Here is a 10,723-nt window from a genome sequence, read left to right as displayed (position 1 = left end):
TGTTGTCAAATATGAATGAACATTGTATGCCATAATCACAAGTGTCTTCAATCATAGCTTACAAAATCTAAATCATCAATTGGAATAAACGTGTGTCTTTTAAAGCCCAAGATCATGTATGTGGTCTTGTTTTACACTTTTTAGGAGGCTTGCTTGGGGATTTCATCACCCCTTGGGATGACCTTAACTCTAGCGTTCCGACAAAGTATAAAAATTAGGAGGTGAATCCAAAGACACCTCTCTTGGAATCAAAATTTTTTCACTCAGGCTAAGCCTCAAGGAACTTTATACCCTTGAGAAGTGAAAGAGGAGAAGTGGGTTACCACTCCTCTCAGCTGTGTGACATCTTTTTGGTGTCATCTACAGATTTGGGCCTCACGTACCTTGTGTATATCGAGGACTCCCTAGCTATAACAAATTTCATCCTTGTAGAAAGCTTCATAGGATGTTGGTGTGTTTAACGTGCTTGCTCCAAAATTTTGTCTACTTGTTTGTTCATAGCTTTTGAATGAATGTTTGCCAACTTTGGTCAAAATCTCAAAAAAATAGAAATCTCTCAGCTCAAGGCATACTTAGCGTAGTCACTACCTCATCAAAAAATCATCCAAGCTCCCCCGCTGCAACCAAATCTATCTAGTTCCTTGCTTTAGAACAATCCCAAATCCAAAGTCTCTCCAAATCATCCCCCGCAGCCAGCTAGCAACCCAATCCAAAATCACACCCAAGCCTTTAGAGAGTTGTTGTCATTCTGCTAGAATTTGCTATCCAATCAATCCAACCAATCCACCAGCCTCACCAAGGTTATCCCTTTGATAGAGCTTTGTCTAGGGTAATCTAGCTTTGTCACTTGTTATCCCTCATCACCTTGAGCTAAAGGTTGGGATCCACAAGTGGTCAATTTCGTGTCATGCCCATAGGATCATTAGTCTATCCTTAATTTGACACAATCTCCACCAATCCAGTGCATAGGAAAGCAAAACTCTCACTTTTTGACGGCATGCCCTTGAAGTCATCCATCAACAAGAAAGCCAAAAATTTCTAGCCAATCCTCCTTAGGTCTGTCATACAGCTTTGACTCTCCCTAAGAAATCCTTCATCAATCAATCCAAAATTTGTGCTTAATCAAAATCTAACCATGAGCTTCTGTGTTCATCCATATGCAAGACCCCATCCCCATCCAACTCATCATCAAAACATGAAATCCCAAACCTATCATGATGTGTTCAGTTGTATTGTCCTTCCTCCCGCCACCTATTCCAATGATGATGAAAATCTTGTTGACTATGATGGGTATATTGAAAGCCTTAGAAACATTCCCCCAAGCATCCCACAAAATCCATGCATTCTTCCAAACTATCTAGTCCATGCCATCTGATATCCCAGCTTCTCCTCCATCACCCAATCAACCAAGTTTCCAATCTTCCACCCCCATCACACTAGCTATTCCTGTCAATCCACCTCCACCTTTGACACACGAGTCTCCAAGGAATCTCCTAGAGGAAATACAAGAAAATTTGCCTCTAGTAGTCTATTAGCCATATCATCTAATCCAACCATGTGAAGTAGTCAGTAATGAAGCTTCCCCATCTATAATATCACCTCCATCTTCCATAGCTATCATCCCCATACCATCCATCAAATTGTTTAAAATCCTTCCAATTCGTGCAAGCATCAAAATCCCACCATCTGTCAAAACCCTCCAAATCCTATCCACATCACCCCCAAGCATTTCATAATGACCCTTATGCATCCATCTTCTACTCACCCATCTCCACTACTGAATTTCCCATCTATCCATCCGCTGCCTTTGAAGAGTCCATCCCTTCACCTCTTATCGCACCATCCACTCCAAACCAATCCTATCAAGATCCTACCCAAAAGCATGTTGACATCCTCCAAAGCATAAATGAAGATATCATCGTACCATGTCTTCCATCCATAGTGCAGTCACTATCCCCTCCATCTCCAAAACCTCAAGCCATACCTCCTCTACTATAGGATATCTTTTCATCCCATCAGCTAAATCAAGATCCTATCCTACCATCTCCTCCACTCCATGCTTCCATCTTACCACCTATCCAAGCTATTTCACCATCTATAATATACCCTCTTGGTTCACTTACATTCATCCATAGTGGCCTCCCCTCAGCAGAAGAATTAAGAATAGTATCTCCCTATTGCAGTACATCTGATAAAGCACTTCCATCATTTTTTGCAAGCAAAAAGTATCCTCAGCTAGTTCAAATGCTCAATCGATGGCATTATCAAGGTCAAGGTTTAGGACCACAAGAGCAAGGAATTAGAAAGCCTATTATTGCACAAAAAAATCTAGGATTTCATGGTCTTGGATATGTATCCAAAGGCTCACCATCTAAAGGTGTTGGTACACCACACCCCCAAACCAAACCTATCTCCAAACCCCCCATGCCAGTCTCCCATCACTCCTTCAAGAAATCTTATGTCATCCCCCCTCCACCATCTTTGCAACCTAAAACAACCTACGATATCCCCCCTTCATCCGCTAAATCCATTTTGGGTTCCTATGTCCCAAAATCTACCATCCTCCATCCTCCTATCAGCCATCATTCAAATCTTATTCCCTCCATTCCTATGCAAGATCAGCAAAGGCACATATCAAGGCACATCATCCATCATCATCCCCCTACACGCTCTCCGATATCCTCTCCATCTCACAAAGCTTCTCCTAACCATCTTCCCAAAGCTTACCACATCAATGTAAATGCTAACTTCAAAATGCATAAAGCTAAAAATCCACATCCTAGGCAATCGTATGTCTATTCTAAAAGACATACTCCAAAAAGGAAAAATCCAATCAAAGAATGCAAAATAATGCAAACGCCTATGAAAAGAAAATCCAAAACCATGTGGATCCCAAAGAAAAAAGTTGAAACCCAATGCATAATGGCATCCACCATTGCTAATCCTCCATCCAGTGACTCATGTCCCCCATCTCCTAACTCCATCTTGGTTGCCTATATCCCCAAGCATGCTTCCACAAATCCTCCATCATGCTCGCATCTACCATCTATCCACCATATGCTCTTTTCACAGCCATCCCAACATGTGCCAATGTTGCTCTTGCAAGCATCCCCATCTCATGCTCCTTTCCAACCTTTTCATCCCTCCATCTCCTACCATCAATCCCATCTAATCCAATTTATTGCATAAATCACACATCCGGTGTACCAACAGCTAGCAACAAAATTGAACATTCCAACAGCCAATGAAAAATGCCAAAAAAGCCAAAATAGCTGAAGAAAGCCAAAATCATTCCAGCTAAGTCAAAAGTCAAAAAGTAACAAAAAATAATAAAGAAAAATAAAGCGTCCACTGGTGAAAACTTGGCAATTCAAGCGCGTTGGACAAGTACCATGATGAAAAATTGGCAAACAAGCGTCATGTGTAATCCCACCATCCCCAGCTTAGCCTATCACCCTCATGTTTTTGGTCATCTCTTGACATCCAACTCCATCTTCCAATCTATCCACCTATCCTCCACCCTCCATCTTCCATCTCACACTGTCTACTTGTCTCCTGCAGCTTTAGCCAACCATCCCAGCTATCATCCCTCTCCCTAGCCCCTTCAGGTTTTTCCATCCTAGCTTCAATCCTATCACATCCATCATAAGACCTCCTTCCACATGTTATCTTCTAATTGGGGGCACTATATTTCTATGAGATCTTGTCTTGTCCATCCTCCCTTGTCATTGGTATCTAGCTCTAGGCTATCCTCATGTAAACCCAATGTCATCTCTTTATATCCATCATAATCCTATCTATCTACCATCCTATCTAGCTATCTCATCCTGCTCCTCTAGCTATCCTTGGTCACAAAATCTCTCATCATCATTGGATGCATCCTGCCAAATCCATATCTTTCGCTATCACCCCACTCTTAGCTTTCGCATCTTGCACAACATCGAACCATCCCGCTATCCTATCATCCTGAGCTTTTGCCTACTTGTAACTATCTTGGTCAACTTCAACTTGTAAATATCTTGGTCTGTCAGCTTGTACATCCTCTTTAGCTTACTACCATTGTATTAATCCAGCTTTTGTGTTAGTTCCTCCTTGATCAACATCTTGCACACATTGCACATCTTGGTTAGCTATTCCAGTGCATCCTTTAGCTAGATCTCCTGTCACCAAAGTGTTATCCTTCTTAGTTCAGCTTGCTAGATGCATCACTCACCCAGATCCATCGGATTAGGTGCTCTCTGATAGATCCTTGTAGGATATAGCTTTCCTCATGTCTGATCTTGGTCTTTTAGTACCTCGTCCTACCCATCTCGTTGGCAAATGGTTCTCTTTTGGATTTTCACTTTCTTTTGATTTGGAATCTTCCCTTTTGGGTCTTGAAGTATCTTTTCCAAGAAATATTTTTGTTCCCTCCTCAAGGTTGCCACGATATTCCATATCATGGTATGCTATGAATGGGGCACTCTGAGCATATGGTTTTGATCAAGTCTTTCATTTTTTTTCCTTTTTGCTTGTGAGTTACCCAGTGTCGGTTCCACACTGTTTCCTTCAGGTTTCATGTGTGATGCTGGGGAAATCCTTGTGTGTTTGTTTTGAGTCAGTATGTCAGTCCTCTGGATGGTTCGTGACATGGCCTTGATGTTCTTGGTAACCTTGGCAATTAACCAATAGTCCTATAGCAAATCTAGTGCTCAACTATATGGTAGTACTTCTCTTTGAAGTATCCCCCTGCTCAAAAAAAGCTTCAATGGTTTCCCTTCATCTCCATTATCCAGCATTCGTCTCTCCTACCCCAGCTTATGCATTAGTATCTCTTTGAATCACTCCTCACCTTTAGCTTTAGGGATCCACAATCCTAGTATTAGGGATCCACCAATCCAAATCAATCCACCAAGCCTCATCTTTTGAGATCCACAATCCTAGTCCTAGGGATCTCTGAAACCCATCTTCCGCCAATCTGACTCTTTGAAATCCTGTTGCATCAGCTTTTTAATCCCCTCATCCATCTCCCCATCCTGGATTCCATTTATAGTGCTCCACTCCTTCATCTTCTGCAATCCCTGAGATCTTAAGCTTGCTTCCTCTTGTGCCTCTGATTCTCCCTTTATCATTCTCCTGTAGTGAGAGTTTGAGCTAACTAAACCTCTTCTCTTAAGCCAATCTGAGTCTTCTTGCTCATCTTAGATTCTTGTACTTTTCAAGAAGTCGTCGAGCCTCACTTTCTCTCCTCGTCGCCTTCTTGAGGGGGCATCTTGCAGTCCATTCTCTCCTCTTCTGCTCTAGCCTTGGGCATCTTATTTTCTTATCTTTGATGCCATGCCACTTGTGGCATCACATCAAAGAGGGGAAAAATGTAGATACCTAAAAACCTTTAGAAAATATAGTATTTTTATTTTCTGAAAAATTTTTGATGACATCATCATTTATTAATTAATTATTTATTTAATTAATTAATTTATTTTTATGCCATTAAATCCCTTTATCTTAATTAAAAATATTTAATTAAGGAATCCCTCCCAAAAATGTTTAAATCTTATTTAAACATTATTTCCTTATTTATTAATTATTTAATTAATAAATTGACCAAAAAACTCAAAATAAATTAAAAAATTATTTTTTGCCCAAAACTTGGCCAATTTCCTTAAGACCACTAACCTCTTCCAAAATATTCTTATCCTTCTTTAATGTTGATTAAAGGCTAATCCCATCATTTCCTACCCCTAATCCCAACTCAAAATATTTAATTAAGATTAAATATTAATCCTCATGTTTATTTAAAAAGTTTTAATAAATATCTCCTCAACCCAAACCCTTGAAATAAATAAAACTTTATTTATTTTCTAAAAATCTAATTTATCCTCATCCTAAGAAGTTCTAGACTCTTCTAGAAAGTCTTCATCCTCATCCTAGGAAGTTCTAGACTATTCTAGAAAGTCTTTATCCTCATCCAAAGTCTAGACTCTTCTAGAAGATGTCTTTAAACCTAATCCTAATCCCCTCCTAACCTTGTCACATTCCCTAAACATGGGTTAAAACTTACTAACCCAAGCCAAAGTTAACAAATATCTCCTCTTCACCCACCCTCATTAAATGCCATCCACTTGCCTATCCCTAAGCTAATCCTAAACCATCCTAATCCATCCTCTAATCATTTGCACAAGCCTAAGCAAGCTTAAAACCTTCCTAATCAAGCCCAAGTCGAAATTCCTCTCATCTCCCTCAAAATATCCCAACCATAAAACTTTATGAAACCCACTAGGCCATAAATGACTCTTCCAAAGCCCTTTCATTGCTCTTACAAGCCATTATGAGGGTTTTTATGAAGATTTTATCCCTTGAGCCTCCTTTGTTGACTCATCCTTCCCCTTTCCTCCATCCTCTCACCCTGTGACATGCGTCACTCCCTGATTGGTTGTAAGGAAGCACAATCCATGTGTTCTCCTCTCATCCAATCTGAGCCCTCCATGAGCTTTTCCTCATCCTTGCATCCCAGCCCTTGATCCCTCAAGCCCTTTGCCTATTTAAGGAATCCCCTCCCAAGCCATTTTAACACAATCCATGAAGTAAATTCATAATTCCATTTTAAGAAGCCATTTTACATCAAAACCATACACTCACACCCAAATTCTAACTCCATTTGAAGCCCTTTTTGAAGCATAAAGCTTGAGCATACATCCTATCTATTTAGACAAAGCTACTCAACAAGAGAGCTTCTCATTGAGGGAGCCCATTAATGGCTCATATTTTCAATTGAGAGCTCATCTTAGTCTATCTTGAAGTTTATGAATTTTGTTTAGTTTGTAGAAGCTTTATTTAAATTTGGTTTCTATTAGCATACTAACATTGCTCATATATAGAAGGTAACCATGCATACAATAAGGAAGATGAAATAGGAATAGAATTAAGGGAGATCTCATTCAAACAATGGTCATCCTCACTTCCATGTACCTCATTAAGGGATCTATTCTTACTTGTAATAAAAGCCTTATCAAAGTATTCAAAACAAAAATCATACATGTTGAACACAAAGTAACACTAAAAGAATGAAAAATGTAAATATTTTTCTATTTTTAAGAGATTTTACAATTTTTAATTTTTTGTTTTGTTGTATTTATGAAATATAAATGCAAAAAAATAAATCTATTTCTATAAACATGAAAGATCTAACACAAGATGCAAATCTAACACCAAAAAGAAAGAGTTTCTATCTTGGGTTCACCAAAATAAATAGTGAAGGTGAACAGACAAGATAATATGAAGGAAAATCTAACACCAAAAAAATAATCGGGCATCCAATTCCACAAAAGAGATGGGGTAAGCTTGTCAGGTTCACCAAAATGAATAGTAAAGGTGAATACACAAGATAATATGAAGAGAAATATAACACAATAAAACACATAGGAATATAATTAAGGGAGATCTCATTCGAACAATGGTCATCCTCACTTCCATGTACCTCATTAAGGGATCTATTCTTATTTGTAATAAAAGCCTTATCAAAGTATTCAAAACAAAAATCATACATGTTGAACACAAAGTAACACTAAAAGAATGAAAAATGTAAATATTTTTCTATTTTTAAGAGATTTTACAATTTTTAATTTTTTTTTGTTGTATTTATGAAATATAAATGCAAAAAAATAAATCTATTTCTATAAACATGAAAGATCTAACACAAGATGAAAATTTAACACCAAAAAGAAAGAGTTTCTATCGTGGGTTCACCAAAATAAATAGTGAAGGTGAACACACAAGATAATATGAAGGAAAATCTAACACCAAAAAAATAATCGGGCATCCAATTCCACAAAAGAGATGGGGTAAGCTTTTCGGGTTCACCAAAATGAATAGTAAAGCTGAATACACAAGATAATATGAAGAGAAATATAACACAATAAAACATAATAGGGCATCTAATTCCATAAAAGAAGAGAGGGCAAGTGTGTCAGGTTCACTAAAATGAATACTGAAGGTGAACACACAAGATAATATGAAGAGAAATCTAACACCATAAAACACAATAGGACATCTAATTCCACAAAAGAAAAGAGGGTAAACATGTCGATTCACCAAAATGAATAGTGAAGGTGAACACACAAGATAATATGAAGAGAAATATAACACCATAAAACATAATAGAGCATATAATTCCACATAAGAAAAGAGGGTAAGTGTGTCAGGTTCACCAAAATGAATAGGGGGAAAATGGGGCTTTAACAATGCATCTAACATTCCCCACTATTCATTTGTACTTTTGAGTTGAAATTGAATAAGTAATGTACATCTAGAAATGCTTGACATTAGATAAGATAAGATACATATCCCATGATGGAATTAATTTGGAAATACCTATTTTTTGATGGTTGTGCACAGTTTTAGGGAATTTTGCAACTTACTCTTAACTAGAAATGCCATGACGAAGAAAACTTAGAAAACTTTTGTCTTTTTGAAAGTAGGTTGACCTTGACCCAGCTAGTGGGGCATAATCTTACCTCAGGGCACAATTGTACCCCTCACTAAAGGTCACCCCTGACCCCCAAAAAGTCAACCTTGACCTTCAATACTTCTACACAAATTCTTTTTGTAGAAACCTAAAGTTCATCGAAAAGGGTACTCAAATATGCATTGATATTCATTGTCCTGTACCTATATTTGCAAGAAAGGGGTGTTTTTTTTTTATAGATGAGGGGTTTTCCTTAGTCAAACCCCAGTTTGGAATCAACCTTAATAATGAAATTAAAATAGAGAATGCTAGTAAGTAGTAGAAGTAAATCTAACAATGAAGCTATGATATTCAATAGATATGCAATTGTATTTGAAATGTAAACAAGTATATTGATATGAAATCTTGGACTAAATAATGTAAATCAAAGCCTCCATGATTGTATGCTTGGAATCCACCTTGAGAGAAGAATTAAAGGATCTTAAAGATGAACAAAAGATCTTGAAGGAAGATCACTCCACCATGATGGTTAGATCTAGGATTTATAATTATGAATCTTGAATTCTTGAACCAAATCCATTCAAAGGCTAGAATGCTTGAATCCTTGATCTTCAATAGAGAACTTGAATAGAGACAATAGCTTGGATAATTCCTTGAAAATTCTTGATAGAATGCTTGCTTTATCTTTCTTGGAAATAATGGATTGTTAGATATCTTCTCGTTTGTTAGGTTGTATAAAATGAGAGGAGGAGACTTCCTTATATAGTGATCTAGGGCACAAAATTCTAGAGAGGTAAACATTGGAGAATTAAATCCCAATTAACCTTAACCCATAGAAATGGAACTAGATTAAATGCAATTTAAGAGTTTACTATTTCAGAGACCAAAACAACTGACTTGGAAGTGGAAAATCAATTCTTTCCAAAACTCGAAACCCAACATCCAAAAATCATGGATCCTCAAAATTTGAACCTTGGGTTAGTGTTGAAGTCATCCTGGACCTAGGTAAGGGTCAAGGTTAACCTTGACGTAAAAGGTCAACCTTGACCCTGAGGTCACACATCTCAAGATCTTAGTCCATAATGCTAGAAAAATGCAAAAAGAAAATGAATAAAGGGCTAGAAATAGAGGGAGAAAAGAAGAATAGGGGAAACAACTAGATCCATGCAAAGACCTAATTAAGGAGCTTGACATGACCCCAAACCACTTTTTTAGAGGAATAAATGCTCTTAACATGGAAGTGATTCCATTTTAAGATGATTCACCTAACAAATCTAAGGACTCATACTTATTATGCGCCACTTTTCCATAATTACTAATATCCTACCTAGTATCTGCAAATTCTTCCAAACTAGAATCTAACTCCACCAGTTTTGAATATCTGTCTACTATCATCTTCAGAAAAAGTATCCTCAAGTAGTTCTTTGAACTAGTGTAGTACTATTTCTACTAAAGAAAGCTAAGTTCTTGACTCATCTCCAAAAATCTCTAGGCTGGTGTCATTATAGTACTTATCTGCTTCCAAAAATTGCCTTTGAGCATTATTCTTCATTTCTTGAATATCCCCATATAATCTTACCATAACTTTATTTCCAATTGATACATTTTCTATCCAATCATCTATTTTATCTAATTCTTCTGCCATCTATACCTCTATCAACATCTGATACCTTTGACCTTTGATAGTTTCCAATGCTTCTAAATTGTTGACCTAGGTATGTACTTCATCCTGTAATCATCATAAAATGGTCATCTAGACTATGGATAGCTCAATATGAACTCTCCTATCTTGATTATGCCTCTTTTTCCTCATAATCCCTACCACCATAATTTTTTCAAAAGGAGGGCTCTCTCCTCATTCTCTAATCTAAAACTCTTGCGCTAATGTTATGCTGCAAGATCTCTAGGTACTTTTGGAGCTTTGAAGACTTGGATCATTCTTGCATTTTATCATTTTAGCTTAGCTCTAATTCTACTTGTATTATGGAATTTCAGCTTAGTCTTTCTTTATGCCCATATTTTAGCTCACATAGATTAAGTAGGAAAACTTGTAATGCTTCATATTCGATTAGCTAGGAATATTCTATTACTTTAGCAAATTATTTTTCTTCTATGGCTATCTATTTCTCAGGAGCATATGCTTGAACTTTTCATTTTCTCTTGATACATCTTCTTGCTTTGGCTACTTGGCTTGACATATTAGTGCTTGTCTTAGGTATTGATATTGTCTATCTCTCTCCTAATGTTCAATCCTCCTTCTAACAGGTTGTGTAGTTATGA

This window comes from Cupressus sempervirens, chromosome 10 (assembly GCF_028749045.1).
Source record: "Cupressus sempervirens isolate cs-2001-9-10 chromosome 10, ASM2874904v1, whole genome shotgun sequence".
Classification (NCBI taxonomy): domain Eukaryota; kingdom Viridiplantae; phylum Streptophyta; class Pinopsida; order Cupressales; family Cupressaceae; genus Cupressus; species Cupressus sempervirens.
This window is presented reverse-complemented; position numbering follows the sequence as displayed.